Source organism: Pogona vitticeps, chromosome 1, assembly GCF_051106095.1.
Source record: "Pogona vitticeps strain Pit_001003342236 chromosome 1, PviZW2.1, whole genome shotgun sequence".
Classification (NCBI taxonomy): domain Eukaryota; kingdom Metazoa; phylum Chordata; class Lepidosauria; order Squamata; family Agamidae; genus Pogona; species Pogona vitticeps.
In genome coordinates, this window is record NC_135783.1 from 40,874,462 (window position 1) to 40,891,139 (window position 16,678).

Below are 16,678 nucleotides of genomic sequence, written 5' to 3' on the forward strand. Positions count from 1 at the left end.
TATAATGTATAGAACCTGAATGCTTCTAACCATCCAAACACACAATAATCATGTTTTATATAAGTACTTCATAACTGGGACTACTTTAAATCCCATGCAAGACCAATAAGAATATTTAACTATCACTGATGATAGATACCCCATTCCAATATTCCCCAAACTGATGACCTCTAGGGTTATGGAAGATGAAGTTCAAAACAATCTCTAGAGGACATCAAGCAGTGGAATCTGCCTATTCTATATATTATGATGTCACTATGGTGCATGAAACAAAGCTTAGGAACAGAAGTAGGTCAAGCTCCTCGCCCCTGCAAGCTCACTCCCCAGGACAAACACACAGTGCTATTCTTCTCATAACACCGAGGAGCAAAAAGATAGCCAGAAGCCTCATTTAGTTCATCTTCCACTACTGCTTCATCCAAATCCAATGAGTCTACAATTTCTCACTCAACTCATCTAAATGTGAAGTCAAATAATTTATATGGCTTGTAGGGCATGCCAGTATGTTTTTTTTTCAAAACTGATAATCATGCTCAAGTGTTCTAGTGTACCCTGCAGCTCCAAACCATTCAAAGTCTAAGCATTAATTAAAAACACAATATACTAATTTTTTAAAATAAGAACTATGGTCCTCTGCTTTCCCGTGAAAACTCCAAATGAGTTTGATGTAGTGCCATGTGCTATGTTAAGCAGATCTGAATCTACACCTGATGGGAGGACACTTGAAAACCTTATTCTATGAGCTCACAAAAAATAGGTAAAAAAGTATTGCTAAGAAGTTTTAAAAGTTGTCACAATAAGCAAGAACAAAATTCTAAACACAAATACAAAAGATTATGTCTTTTATTTAATTCAGCAAGACTATCAGCTCCTCTTATATGAATTATTTCCCTCTTTTTTAAAAAAATTGCCTCTTATATATAGTTGTCAATTTTTGGCATTTTTAACCACTCAAAGGGTGGAATAATATAGTGGGCCTTGTATTGTTTACGAAAGTAGATCAAACCTTTCTAATTTTCCAGCACCCTCAAACCCATCAGTTACTCTGGCTGAAATCTAATACTATAGCATCCCCTACTGAGCCCCATTTGATTGTCGACCTAGCCCCTCTCCTTCACCCGTTTCTACGCACATTACATGAATATCGTATTTTTCGCTCCATAAGGCGCACCACTCCATAAGACGCAGCTCATTTTTAGGGGAGGAAAACAGGAAAAAAATATTCTGGCAATTTCGGCCTGCACGGGTGGGTGGGTGGAGCCTCGGAAGGGTCCTAGAGTGCCTTCCAGGACCCTTTGGAGGCTCCCCCATCGCCCCCCCCACGGGGCCAGTGGGGGCCAGTAGGCGCGAAATCGCCAGCTTCCAGGACCCTTCTGAGGCTGCCGAAATCGCCAGCTTGCAAGACCCTTCTGAAGCTTTCCAAGCCTCAGAAGGGTCCTGGAAGCTGGCGATTTCACCCCTGCTGGCCCGACAGGGGGATTCTCTGAAGGTCCTGGAAGGCACTCTCTGACCCTTCCAAGGCTCTCCCCACCCCCGCTGGGCCCTGGGAAACACTGTTTTATAGTATTCGCTCCATAAGACGCATGCACTTCTCAGTGAGTCTTATAGAATGAAAAATATGGTACATCCCACCTTCCTCTCCATACTGTTTACTTTTGCAACATCTTGCCTGTGGAAGATCTTGAACATGTGCACACTTTGTTGGTCCTTTTTGGTTGGCCTAATGAAGCTACCAGCCAAGTAAAAATTTGGAACTGGTTTTATGGCTAATATGGCTCCCTTATTTTTTATGAGTACAAAGGCAACCAGACTTTCTTATGCAAGTGAAAAGGAGATCTTCAAAATTTCTCTGAATGGCTGTCTAGTGCCAAGCAGTCTTCAAGTTTTTAACTTCAGAAGTTCAGTAAAGAATCCATTCAAAAAAATTATTTGGTCTTAAACATGTGCCTTTTGATAGATTCCGATCCCTACAGTTGAAGAGCATGTGCTCATAATCCAAGGAACACTAGCTCTTCAATTTATCTGTGTTAGAGCACAGTGGTAACTCATATTTTGGAAAGTGTACATATATCATAATTAACCTATATGTTTATACCATATTTCTCAAATGGTACAATAGAAATGTTGCAAATGTGTTTGCATATATTTCAGCACAGATTGTTGAAGGTTAAATGGAAGACACACTTGACTAGGTACTTAGAATAACATTTATCCTTGATCACATATAGAGTCAGGGCACATATGGCCTTATTATTGTCTTTATTTCCAGATTACTTTAACCCCACTCCAGCCATAATGGTCAAATTGAAAATGGGTTGCCTGTCAGTCAATGAGGCTTAAAATCTTAGTATGCCAATTTAGCCGCGGAGTTAGTTATCCCAATAAAGCTCTACATGGCTTGCATCCTGCTTGCCTTCAATTACTCTTCCCTTCTGCTGTTTTCATCATCTTAATAAATGATTGGGGTACCATATTTATGATTGGTATACCAAAATTATATACTTATCCAAGAGAGGTCGAGAACAATAAACACTAATGTCCCCCTGGAGGTAACCTCATATTTACAGAACTCTCCTCCAAGGGAGGCCACCTAGAGACCAATTTTGGAGATTTTAAAAATTCTTAGTATAATGATGCTGAGTAGAAAGCTTTTGTTGGTCAGAATGAAGAAACAATATTTCAAATTGGTCTGACCTATTTTATTTTTGCAGGAGATCACGTCTAAATAGATTTTGTTTTTGTTCTATAAATATAGGATTCATTGTTTTAAACTATTCAGACCACATTTAAAGTAACATGACCTCTTGAAGACATAAATATGGAATAATTAAAAATAAATCTGCTGTTCTCATTTTTAGCGGCACACAAACTAATACTAATTTACTGCTGACATCAAGTCAAGGTCTTAAAATACACATGGAAACAAGATTTCACTGATGTTATTAATACTCAAAATCCTCATGTTATTACAGTGGACCCTTGACTTACAGACTTTTCGAGTTACAGACTTCTCTGGCTGCAAAATTTAGATTCGACTTGCAGCCAGAGAATCGACTTACAGACCAGAAAAAAACCAAAATGGAATAAAAATAGAATAAAAACCACTGGTTACGAGATTAATCGGTTTTCAGTGCATTGTAGGTCAATGGAGATTCGACTTACAGACTTTTCGACTTGCAGCCACCATTCCAATACGGATTAATTCCTTAAGTAGAGGGTCCACTGTAATTCTCAGCAATAAAAAAACAAATTTGTTGCTCTTGTAAATAAAAGCAGATGGCAAATATTGTTTACAGGAACTACTATTTTACAGGTTAGGTTAAGACACTGCCTGACAAAACTCCAATACTTGAGGACTCATATAAATTTTTCTATAGCTATTCTGCAGCTCAAGAAGTCTCAGTAGCCCAAGATTTAGATTAGGCATCCTTCAGTCTCGAGAGACTATGGTAACGTGTTCTGTATGGAGGACTTGGAACAACGTCTAGTGTGGCTGAGGAGGCCAATTTGAGAGTGACAATCCCTTCCACACTGAAGACAAATCCAATCTGGCCCCTGTCCAGCTCCCTGATTTTGCTGGGTTCGGGACTGCCTCTTGGCCTCAGCCTGCTGGACAAGGGTCTCTTCAACTTTATTTATTTATTTATTTATTTATTTATTTATTTATTTATTTATTTATTTATTTATTTATTTATTTATTTATTTATTTACTCACTCATTCATTCATTCATTCATTCATTCATTCATTCATTCTACTTATATCCTGCCTATCTGGTCTTGCGACCACTCTAGGCAGCTTACAGACACATAAAATAACAAGTAAATATAACAAAAGAAATTATTACATTAAATAACCAGTTCTTCAAGATGGAGAAGAAAAAAAATAAAAAGTGAACAAGAAAGAGAAGAGGAAGAATCAGATATTAACGGGAGGGAAGGCCTGCCTGAACATCCATGTTTTTAATTGATTTTTAAAAATACCCAGCGAAGGGGCCGCATGAATCTCCAGAGGCAGATTGTTCCAGGGGCGAGGAAACTGGGAGAGCCTGTGATGCACCGCCTCCAGGCTGAATGCTCAGATGTCAAGGTTTCCCATCTGTTGAGGTCCATTCCTAAGGCCCTCAGATCCCGCTTGCAGATATCCTTGTATCGCAGCTGTGGTTTCCCTCTGGGGTGATTTCCCTGCACTAATTCTCCATACAGGACATCTTTTGGAATATGACCATCAGCTATTCTCACGACATGCTCGAGCCAACTGAGACATCGCTGTTTCAGTAATGTATACATGCTAAAAATTCCAGCTCATTCTAGGACTACTCTGTTTGGAACTTTGTCCTGCCAGGTGATACCAAAAACGTGTCGGAGTCAACACATATGGAATGTGTTCAGCTTTCTCTCCTGCCTTGCACACAAGGTCATGAACAACCTCCAATTCTTCTGTGGAGATGGCAATAGAGGGAGGTGAGTCCACGCTCTGGCCCATGACTTGTTTCCTTCAGGCTGATTGTTAATCCAAAGTCTTGGTAGGGCTTGCTAAAGCGATTCGTGAGTTGTTGGAGGGCAACAACAGCTGCATCGTCCCGCAAGCATTTCAGCTGGACTTTGGGCTTCACTCTCAATCTAGAGAGATTAAAGAGCTTTCCGTCTGATCTAGTCCGGAAATAGACACCTTGTGTTGCACTTCCAAAGGCCTGCTTCAGCATGACAGCAAAAAAGATCCCAAACAGGGTCAGTGCAAGGACACAGCCCTTTTTCGCTCCGCTTCAGATGTCAAAGGGATCTGATGTTGAGCCATCAAAAAGAACAGTCCCCTTCATTTCCTCATGAAAGGACCTGATGATATTAAGGAGTTGAGGTGGACATCCAATCTTGGGAAGTATTTTAAAAAGGCTGTCCCTGCTAATCAAATCAAAGGTCTTTGTGAGATCTATGAAGGTCACAAAGAGTGGCTGTTGTTGTTCCCTGCATTTCTCCTGCAACTATCTGAGGGAGAATACCATTTCAGTGGTGGGATCGATTAGCTCGAAATCTACACTGTGATTCTGGATATACTCTATTTGCAAACACTTGAAGTCTCTTCAGCACAACATGGGCAAGCAGCTTCCCTACAATGCTGAGAAGAGAGATACCATGATAGTTATTGCAGTCGCCCCTCTCTCCTTTGTTCTTATACAATGTGACAATGTTTGCATCCTTCACGTCCTGTGGTACTCCACCTTCCCTTCAGCAAAGACAAAAGATTTCATACAGCTCGGTGGTGATAATCTCTTTACAGCACTTAAACACTTCAGCAGGGATGTTATCCTTCCCAGGTGCCTTGCTGGAGATGAGGGAATCCAAGGACGCTTTTATTTCTGCTAAAGTTGGTTTGCTGTCCAACTCTTCCAAGACAGGCAGGCACTTGATGTTATTTAGTGCCTCTTCAGTTACTATATTCTCTCTGGAATATAGCTCAGAGTAGTGCTGCACCCAGTGTTCCATCTGCTGTGCTTGGTCCTGGATGATCATGCCTGTAGCAGACTTCAAGGGAGCAGATTCCTTCTGTATTGGACCTAAAGCCTGCTTGATACTGTTATACATTCCCTTGATGTTACCTGTGTCTGCTGCTATCTGTATCTGAGAGCAGAGCTGAAGCCAATAATCGTTGGAACATCTCCTGGCAGCCTGTTGGACTTTGCTATGAGCAAGTCAAACAGCCTGCAAGTTGTACTCACTAGGACAGGCTTTGTATGCTGCTAGAGCTCTCTTCTTATCCTCGATGGATGGCATCAACTCCTCCGAATGGGCTTCAAAGCAGTCTGCCATCTTTTTGGTCTTCTTGCCAAATGTGGACAAGGCGGTGTTATAAACAGTGTTCTTGAAATGTTCCCATCGTTCAGGTGCATTTGGATCAGCTGGGCCTGGGTTTCCTCAAGTGCTTGGGCAAATTCCTCCCAATGACCTCTCCCGTCGGACGTAACCCCTGGCGCCATGCTCTATGCCAATCGAGCAAAGACTTATAACCGGTAACTGCTACTTCCCGTGTTGTTTCGACACTGTATGTGAAGCTGGAGTGTCCTCTCCAGAGCATGAAGCCTGGGTAAAATAATATGGAGGATACGCTGTTACCAAAGCAGCAAATCCCCCCTCTCCATGTCACTGAAATAGTCCAGTGGAAAGGCAAGAGCCAATATAACTGGTTCCAGTGGCGTCGCAGGAGTTGCCAGAATGACACAAATTGCCTCCGGGACTCCGGCTCCGGATTTTGCCTCGAAGTTAACTCCTGAAGCTTTTTCCAGCCCAAGATAGCCTCTAGACAATAATCTTATCCACAAGCCATTCCTACCACTACCAGGTATCTTGTCAGATGCAACTTCTTTCGTAATAGTAATAAGAAAAGTCTTACAATCTAGGCCACCTTCCCAAATATGCCACTCCTCAAATACATTGGGCTGTCCCTCCTATCAATGCTGTCCCAAACAGCATTGACAAAGGCAGTCCAACACATCTCAGGGGAGACAGCCTCCTTGACAACGGCTGGACTTGATGATCTATAAGGTTCCTTCCAATTCTGCGGTCTCTGAGATTAGACTAGATCTCTTGTTGCCTCCCCAGATAATGAAATGTTTTGTCCCAATTTTTCTACTATTTCCTTAGCACCTTTCACCTAGATGTATGAATTGCTACAAAGAAAAGCAAACTGTGCTGCTTATATACTGCCCCGTAGTCCTTAAAGCTCTCTCTGGGTGGTTTAGTTATGAGGCTACACACTCTCCCCCTCCCCAGCAAGCTGGGTACTTAATTTACCAACTTTGGAAGGATGGAAAATAAATCAACCTTGAGCCAGCTATGTAAGCCCATAATCAAACTCTCAGGTTGTGAGCAGAGTCTTGACTGTAGTACTGCAGTTTAACCAGTGCCCCATGAGGCTCCTATTTACAAGGGATGGAAACCTGAAATCTTGCAGATCTTGTTGGATTTCAGCTCCTTCATTCTCCTGTTAACTAGGGCTAAGTAGGATTGCTGTCCAAAAACTGAAGATTTACATTCCCTACTCTCTAGTTAAGGAGATCTGCTGAGAACTGATTACCTCATGCATTTTCTGAATGTGTAACCCGTTTATTATGACAGGAAGGGGCAAGACAGATCACTCTGTTCTCCCTTTCCACACCCTATGACTGTACACTTTGAGCTAGGCATGTCCGACAAATAAAAGCCCCATACACACTGCAGACATAACTACCTCATGTGAAGACTCATTTCTAGCTGCCATACCAGAAGTCAGAGAGGGATTTATTAGTGACCAACTGAATAGAGAGGAAAGGCCTACATAATTATGGGGGAATAATGTTTCTCCAAGTACAGACTATGGTACAACACACTTTCTACTCTCAATCTCAAACACTCTAGCCATCCCACAATTTTATATTTTTGGGGGTAGGCTCCTTAGTTATAAACAGATGTGTATACATATGAAATTAGTTTAAATTATAAATATGCAAGTCAGTATGAGTAGCTGGCCATAGCTTGGGTAACTATTGATAGCAAGACAATGGCCAAACTAAAATTTGGTATTTGTGCCAAAAGCAGTGGTTGTTGCTTTTTAACTGCACAACAACTTCACTTTGAGATGTTCTAAATCCATATTTACCTTTTCACGCAATAAGTCTTCTCCAGCTGCTTCCCTTCTACCACTTTTTAAAATGAGTTCTGGCTCTCACAGTTCTCAACTGGAAGTATGTTATATCAAGAGAACCCACATAAGAGCAGGGTCACAACCAGCACTCCCTGGATGGTTTAGCAATGTGGCTTGAGTGGCTATTCCATATTTTTATTTGCATTGTCAGTTCTGTTTCATTATTCTGCTGCAAACCACCCGGAGTAGTGCTTCCAACTAATGGGGCAATATACAAATCTAATGAATGAATGAATGAATGAATGAATGAATGAATAAATAAATAAATAAATAAATAAATATTAAATTGCCTAGATATCATTAATCATGGTAATTTCAGTCTCCACTAACTGCTAACACTAGACAAGAGATAGCTTAAGACATTTTGCTGTTTGAGGCAAGTTACAAGATCCTGCAAATGACCAAGTCTTACTTCAGCAGTAGCAACAGAATAGTGTTTTCTACCTCAGCTGAGCACACAAGACTACTCCAGAGGGAGTGGGACAGGCGGTACAGTATACACAACTTTGCCTCCCCAACAGAAAGGAATGATCAAGGATTCACCAGGAATAATGTGGTTCTCCTGCTGCCCCTCATAAACACAGTCCAAGGGTGTTGCCTAATGGTAGCAGGACCTAACTGAAAAGTCAGTATTGGCCACATAAAGTTAATAGCTTATAAGGGTGTTAACAGTTACTGTATATATTTTAGGCTGCAGAATATATGAGTAGGCTATTGGGCTAACATACACAGTACACGAGCATGAAGGCCAACTTTTCAGTGCCAAAGTTTCAGAAGATACAATTTCAGGAGTCTGATACATCTGTCCAACCTGATTTACTTTCAGAACTAAATAGCATTTATATTTACACTTGTACTATAAGTAGCAGTGTATCAGGTAAATGTGAGGAGACAACTGCTTGCAATCCAGAGAGGGCTGTGAGTAGCACAGATTAATATGTAAAATCAGATCTAATTTGACATGGAAAACATTAATCAGCTTTCACCTGACAACTTCAGGATCGCTTCCTGTTCTGTTAACAAGTACATTATATTTAGACAGAAATTATGCTAGAGAAAAAACACAGAGAGTAAACTAATCTTACAATATCTAAGAACATTTAGAAATACTAGAACTAGTGTTTTGGGGGTTGTTTTCGACTGCAACTGTCACTTCTGGGTGGTGTATTCTAAAAAAGTAATTTTTCAAGGCTCTGAGGAGTGTTGTCTGAAAATTACAGTCAAGCAAGAACTGTGAGTTAAGAAGCAGATTAGTCCACATGAGAAACTCAGTGGCTTGTCCTCAAGAATGGACAAGTACTTACATGCATATTATGAATTTCTGGATGGTACATGATTGAAATTCTATTTCAGCCTCAATTACTGTCATAATTGCTTCTGTTGAATGCTATTCTTGCTACCTTATTGGAGTTTTAAAGAAACTGCAGTTCTCCCACCAATTCAAAGTAGATCCCACTTCTTAATTAGCTAATATGGAGAGAAAACTCCAAAGTCACACTTTTCAGTTTTGTGGTTTTACTAAGATACTTTGTAAAGGGGCACTTTAAGAACACTTATATAAGCCCTAAATTAAAAGGTTAACAACATCTATGCCCTGGAAAAAAGTAAAGCAGAACACGAGTGGGGAGTCTGGCCTAAGGCTTTACTCCTGACCTAAAAAGCTACCATTAAGTCTAAATTAATACTGTATTAAAAGTACTAATTGCTTGCAAAAGAGAGGTTTGGAAACACAGGAACCTGAAGGTGAACACTCACGCAGATGCAGCAGACTATGCGACAAAAAGGCACAGACTGGGGAATGGGTTAATCTTAAAGGTGCCACAACAATTTTGTTTTATTTTTATTTTATTTTTATTTTTTTGTAAAACAGACTTAAGACAGCACTCACTTAAGAAACCGCTCCTAGAACATAACACGCACAAGTGCCACCGTGACTTATTTTCTGTACAGCGATGCGTTTGCGAAGTCAAGAGACTCCCCCCCCCCTCCAAAAGGGGCATCCCGATTCCATTCCGCAACCACAAACCAGTCTCTTTCTCCCTCCCTCTCCTTCCAGATCGCATTCTTTGCGCACTCCAGCGGCATCCACACGTACTTCCCCTTGATTTGTCATCTGCAGCCCTCCAGGGCCAGAAAAGTGCATAAAAGTCACCTTTGACAGTTGGCGGGATTGGCCGCCCTTCCCCACGGAAAGACCCGTCACGGAGCCACCGAGAACGCCTGCCCGTCCTTCCACGTGGGCTTGTTCTGCCAGACTCGCCCCCTCCCACTTTTGACTTCCCCCGCGCATCACATCCCCCCACCCTTCTCTTCACATCACACAGGTGGGCTCATATCGCCTTCCTTACCCCCTCCCCACAGGTCGTCGTCATCATCATCATCAACCCACCCACCCGCGCGCACCCAGTGTCACACCACCCCGTCGCTCGGGAGATCGGCCACCCCACATTTCCCCCTTTCCTTCCGAGCTGTCAGGGGAGGAGAGACCGGGCGCTAGCCATAGCCCCTCGACCCACGCTCCCGCTCGCTCGCCCGCCCACCCCCTACCCGGCCGCGCGCTGGAGCCGTTACCTGCCCTCTCCGCCAGCTGAGGCTGCCTGACACGAGGATGGAAGACGCTCGCTCTCCCCCGCCCCTCCAAGGGCCACCCCCAACCGTCACAGAGGCGCTGTCGGAGAGCGGCTTCCAGGCTGGCTGCCTAGCTCGTCTTCCACGCCCCACCCCCAAACACCTCCGTCCATCAGCTCACAGCTGGGATCCAAGCTAGAAGCGCGGCCACTGCGGAACTCCGCCCCTTCAACCATCTCCCCCCGCCCGCCCGCCAGCCACTGTTAGTCTCTCAGCCAATCGTCAAGATTAGTCCCGCCCCTTAGTCGAGACGTTTTTGCATACTCAGGGTCTTCGGGTCGAATGGCAGCGGCCGCCTCACGCGCCGCGCCGCTAGTCTGCACCTAGGAAACGGCGCCAGGAGCTGCGCTTGCGTTCAATAAGCTGTTCTTCATCCTTTTCCCCGCCAGCCTTCCTATTTCCGTGCTTTTACTAAGTAAAATAGGGAGGAAAGGGGGGGGGAAGCATGCGCGGCCCGTCAGGGGCATCAACCTGCTTTGTCTGACCATTGGATGGTTGGGGGTTACTTAGCGGTGATGGAGAATGCCCCGCTTGTCTGTCTCTGAAACCCCTCTGCAGGCCGGAAGACCGGTGCAGGAAGCGCCGGAGCACCGGATTCTCTGCATTGAGGAAAGATAGCTGAAGATAATTATGCACTACATACATACATACATACATACATACATACATACATACATACATACATACATACATACATACATACATACATACATACATACATACATAGTCTGCACCTAGGAAACGCCAGTAGAACTTAACCGAATTTAATTTCTGTACACACACACACACACACACACATATACATACAATACTGTATACCGTTTCCCCGAAAATAAGACCTAACCTGAAAATAAACCCTAATATTATTTTTCGGGATGCATGTAATATAAGCCCTACCCCAAAAATAAGCCCCACTTAATTGAAACCCCTACCCTGCACCATTGGTGCAGCAACCAGAAGAAGATGACAGGACTGTATTTGAACAAATGTAGATTGTTATACATGAAGAAAAAAATGAAACATCCCCTGAAAATGCACCCTAATGTGTTTTTCAGAGCAAAATTAATATAAGACCCTGTCTTCTTCTCAGGGAAACACAGTATTTTGTGTGTGTCTGTACATACACACATGCACACACAAAAACCCTACTTGGTGACTTGTTTAGTTGTTAAGTCATGTCTCTTCATGACCCCATGGACCAGAGCACACCAGGCCCTCCTGTCTTCCACTGCCTCCTGGAGTTGGGTCAAATTCATTCTGGTAGCTTCGATGACACTGTCCAACCATCTCATCCTCTGACGTCCCCTTCTCTTGCCTTCACACTTTCCTAACATCAGGGTCTTTTCCAGAGAGTCTTTTCATGAAATGGCCAACGTATTGGAGCCTCAGCTTCAGGATCTGACCTTCCAGTGAGCACTCAGGGTTGATTTCCTTTAGAGTGGATAGGTTTGTTCTCCTTGCAGTCCAGGTATCCAGGCTTGAAGATAAATCCATCCAAGTTGCAGAGATGAGTTTTTAGGGGGAGTAGAAACCCATCCGGCACAGATTGACTCTCTATTCACTTATCTGCCTTTTAGTTGACCAGGCGCACCTCTATCTTCCCTAGATTGAATTTCAGTTTGTTTGCCCTCATCCTGTGTAATGCCTAGCACAGATGAACTAGACAATTTAATTCTAGAATCTGGATTGTATCATGTCAGACGCAAATATTTTTTCTTTGACTTCTGGTTTTCATAATGCTGGCAATTCTTGAGTGTGTCATTCTGAACTCTTTGACGAAAGATTGATATTAAAATAAAAAATATTACAAAATCTGTAATGTGAGCCTCCACCTACAATCTTCAGTGGCTCAGTATAGAAGTAAATAGGTTTACCACATCAGTGAGAACAAGTCTTGAGTGTATGGGCTGGGTTTGAAAATTACCTGCCCAACCAGTTTTTTTTAAAAAAAGAAATTAGCTGTCAGAAAGTAGAAGAAAGGCAGGAGCAGGCTGAATACTTGTATAACTTGCTGCATCTGAAGTGGTTTGGAAAGAGCTTTGACTTTTGAGAATGCAGTTTTGTAAGAACTAGGGTTGGTTCACATGCTCTACAACATTCACTGTTATTTCATTAATTACAGTTCACCATGGAATGCTAAAACAAGATGAGGCCTGTCTATTGAAACTTGCAAAGTAATTAAGTTATGGGTTCATTTTCTTCAGGACCAGAATTTTTTCTGCTTTCCAGATAATATTGCTGCATGTTCAGTGTAGTCTTTCTGTGGATTATAGTGGCTGTGGCACACCGTAGTTCCTAGTCTTCTGTAGCATTGACTATAGTGGCTAGAGCTGATGGGAGAGTTGACATTCCTTGGCCCAGCATGTAACACATGTGCAGTCTAAACTGCATTTTACAACCTGCTTGCATCAATAACCAGCAACCATTATTACAGCAAACAGATCCCCAAAGAAAAAAAGACATTGGAGTGACATTTTAAACCCACACATTTTAAAACAACAGAGAGGTCACAGTACACAAATCCTAGAAGCCACAGAATGCAAAAATAAATAAATTTACATTTTAAAATTACAGTCTAATTTTCACATTTTAAATCCACACTGCAAGACCCATCAGGACACAGAAACAACCCCCCCACCTAGCCCTACCAAGCTGCAAAAAAACCCTGTACAGTACAGTAAATACTGTACAGTGTATGTACTCACCCAGAACAGTCTCTCTGTTTAAAAAAAAGTCAAAAATAAAAAAATAAAAAAGGAAAAAAATACAGTCCGTACAGTACAGTATCAGGCAGTACCAGGCACTACTGTACCAGGCAGTCTGAAGACTCTCTCCCTATCCACTCTCTAACTGCCTGGATGAGTGAGGTAGCAGACAAACAGCCTCTTCGCTGGCCAACGGTCAACTGAAAGTTCAAATTGTGTGCTTTGGCCAACGGTCAACTGAAAGTTCAAATTGTGTGCTTTCCCCGCCTCCCCCATGGTTTTTTTCCGTTCGTACGTTGAAGCTCGGTTCGCAAGTAGAAGCAAAATTTTGCGAATGGAGGTGTTCGTAAGTTGGATTGTTTGTAGGCAGGGACGTTCGTAAGTAGAGGTTCCACTGGCCAATTTAAGCCTCTTCAGCATCAGTGGTTGGTGCATAAACTTGGATTACTGTGATGTTGAAAGGTCTGCCTTGGATTCATGCTGAAATCATTCTATCATTTTTGAGATTGTATCCCAGTACAGTTTTTCCCACTCTTTTGTTGACTATGAGAGCTACTTTCTTTCTTCTATGAGATTCGTGCCCACAATAGTAGATACGATAATGTCTCTAAGAAGCTCTTAGATGAAGAGTATTAGAAGGCTAGTCAATTTTGAAAAAAGTTGTAAAGTGTGCTGAAAGCAGTATATTTTATAACTTTCTCCTCCTCCAGGTCAGTAATGGTCAGCAATACACATTACCCAGACAGAATCAAATAAGGTATACTCAGAGGCTTCAGTGTGACAAAATTTCCCAGTGTGTACAAGTACACATTTTGAGATTGGTTCGGGTCATCCAACCAATTAATTTAGCACCTCACTTTCATCAGTCTTGCACCAAATGGATCCAAAATAACCTAGCGGCTGCAAGCTCACGTACAAGAGCTAGCTTCGCTTAAAAGTAAAGCAGAAAATCAATATCAATGTAGATTTTGTGGGTAAAGGAAAACAGTGCTCCTCGGGTGTATAGCCCTTAATTATCAGACTCATTTTCTTTGTCTCTGCGATAAACAGAATGCAGCAATGTCTTCAGTGCTAAATATGCTGCTTTTAAAATAGAAGATGATTCATATTGCTGTAGCTCTGTTAACTATGAACCTACATATTTGGGATCCTTGCAAACTCTATATCAAATTTAGCATTGATATTTTCCATTATTTTGCAATCCTCTCACAACAGAATAACTGATAGATAAAACCAAGGTTCCTAGTTAATGCTGAAAAATCTAGCATTGCCTTTTTTAAAACCACAATATGTGCCTGTGCCAAAGGTAAACAATCAAACTTTATGTTTTATAGCACAAATGTTTCAAGAACAGATGGAAAGCTATCCACTATGTAATTTCTTGGCTCATTCACATACATACTTCTAATCTCGTCATAAAAATTAGCATTACTTTGGCTACCTTTAGAGACCTCTAATACAGAACCTGAACATGAAACTGTTGGAGAAAATAGCATTTTTAGAAAAGATTATATAAAAATGAGTATTTGTAGAAATATAGACAAACTTATGTATAGATTTTAATTCATTTTAAAAAAACAGAAACTGAAAGTGAAATACAATCAACTTAATACTGGAAAAATGCAAAACAGATCAGAATTAGTCTTAGCATTCATCCAACCTCAATTTAGGACCCCAATTGGGCTTAGAAGAGCTTTGCGAAGGTTGTCTATATATTGTGAGCAGGAAGACCTGATAATTTTCAAAAAACAAAAATCATGTCTTTTGCCAAAAGGCCATTAATACCAACATGGATTATAAATCAGCATAGAATTGATCAGATCCACCAATTTAAATATCTAGGTGTCATTTTCCAATCTAACGGCTCTAGAAAAGCACACGGTGATTATGTGGCATTAAATGCCCAGAGAAGTTCTGCTGCAATATTACAATTTATGAGAACAAAGGGAGGGCATTACATTCCCTCAGCCATTAAATTGTTCCAAGCAAAAGCAGTAGCCCAACTACTGTATGGCTCCCAATTGGGCCCCTTCCAAATATTGCAACCTTGGAATGTGTGCAGTCAAAATTCCTGAGGGCAATATTAGGAGTCCCCAGAGATGTCGCCAATGTAAAACTAAGATTGGAAACTGGTCAAATTAAAATCGAAGCCAGGATATGGATTGCAATCCTCATGTACTGGCTCAGACTGTCTTATCTCCCTATTGGTCTTGCACCACTGATCCTGCAAGACACCTTTAAGTCAAAATGGGTTCAGTTAATTGAACAAAAAATAGCCTCTTTGGGTCTCTCTGGGTTGACTCTGTTAACTATGGGAACGGAACAGGCAAAGAAAACAATCAAGCAGCGCATTGAGAGACAAAATGATTTAAGTGGTGCCCCAGAATTCTACCTTAGGGAGGATTATCTATATAAGGTCACAGCAGCACCTTATTTTGCCCAGTTGGAGCAGCCCAGGCATAGAAGGGCATTTACCCTGGCCCGGCTTAATGCGCTACCTTCAGCAGTGCAGGAGGGACGGTATAAAAAGATCCCCTGGGTAGAGCGCCTTTGCCCATGTGGAATGGAGCAGATAGAAACAACTGAACACGTTCTGTTGCGGTGCACATTTTACAAGGATGTATGTGAAGAACTCGTCTCCTCTCTGATTGGCCGATTCCTCGGCTGTACAGAGCAACAATCTATGCACATGCTTCTATCTGACTCCAATCCCATTCTTACACATAGGGTTGCCAAATTTTTCACTGCTGCAATGGGCATTAGAAAAAGGACCCTAAAAGGGGATGAGCCTCATGTAGTTAGAACATGATTTGCCAGAAATTCTGGAATTGCTTTAGGGGAGATGTTTTGATGCTGTTGTTCTTAGAACCCCGTATTTGCATTTTATCCCAATATTTTCGTAAATCTTTGTATATTTATATATTTTGAAGTTTTATTTGTGGCTGGTCTCAGACCGTAATAAAGTTTTATTCTATTCTATTCTAATTTAGAGCATCAATAATTTTATTATTTTACATGACTACAACATACAGTACGTTTATCCATTCTGCTTGGAGATAGTTGAACTCACACATTAATTCATTTTTGGGTATTTTTCTGAGTTCATTCTCCACTCATGATTCAGCTGACCCAAATAGGTCAAGGAGGCAATAGCAGCACCAGTACTATCTTTCTTGTGAGTCTTGGAGCAATTCTGTGTGAATTACATGGATGAGAATTATAAATAAGCTGAAAGTCTCAAACATTATATGCATAGCTCCTATGAATAATGAGGATTATCATACGAGACTACATCCAGGCTGTTTAGCAGTCACAGTGTTGGACTAGGCTCAGGAAACCTGAGTTCAAATCCCTACCAAGGAATGAAACTCAATAGGTGAACCACAGGCCAATGAGAGCCTCTCCTTCTTCACAGCTTTGTTGTGGAGATAACGGGAAAAGAGGAGATTTGTATACGTTGCCTTGAGCCCATTGAAAAAAAGGTTGGGTATAAATGTAACTAATAACTGATAGAACTGTCATGCCTGTGAAAATGTTTTCTTAAGCATTCTTCACCTGGTCTGTAGGAACACAGATTGCCTCTCGTGTTTGTACTAGAAGTGAAATTGTTTGGATCCCATTCAAGAACACTGAAAGGACATTTTCATTAGGCTAATCGCCTGCGTCTGCT

At 41.7% G+C, this 16,678-nt stretch overlaps 1 protein-coding gene across 4 annotated transcripts in view; it reads right to left on the minus strand.

Moving 5' to 3' along the window:
* The window catches only part of CLIP4 (CAP-Gly domain containing linker protein family member 4), a 66,006-nt gene that overhangs the window by 42,360 nt on the left and 6,968 nt on the right, over window positions 1–16,678 (minus strand). The window contains exon 1 of one of the 4 annotated variants that reach the window (XM_020793123.3): window positions 10,247–10,371. The exons of 1 other annotated variant lie outside the window; for it this stretch is intronic. The gene's annotated coding sequence lies outside the window, so the exon portion shown is untranslated. Of the gene's footprint in view, window positions 1–9,563; window positions 9,925–10,246; window positions 10,372–16,678 lie in introns of those variants that run through there. 2 more of the 4 variants (XM_078383017.1, XM_072991210.2) reach the window with 2 other exon arrangements.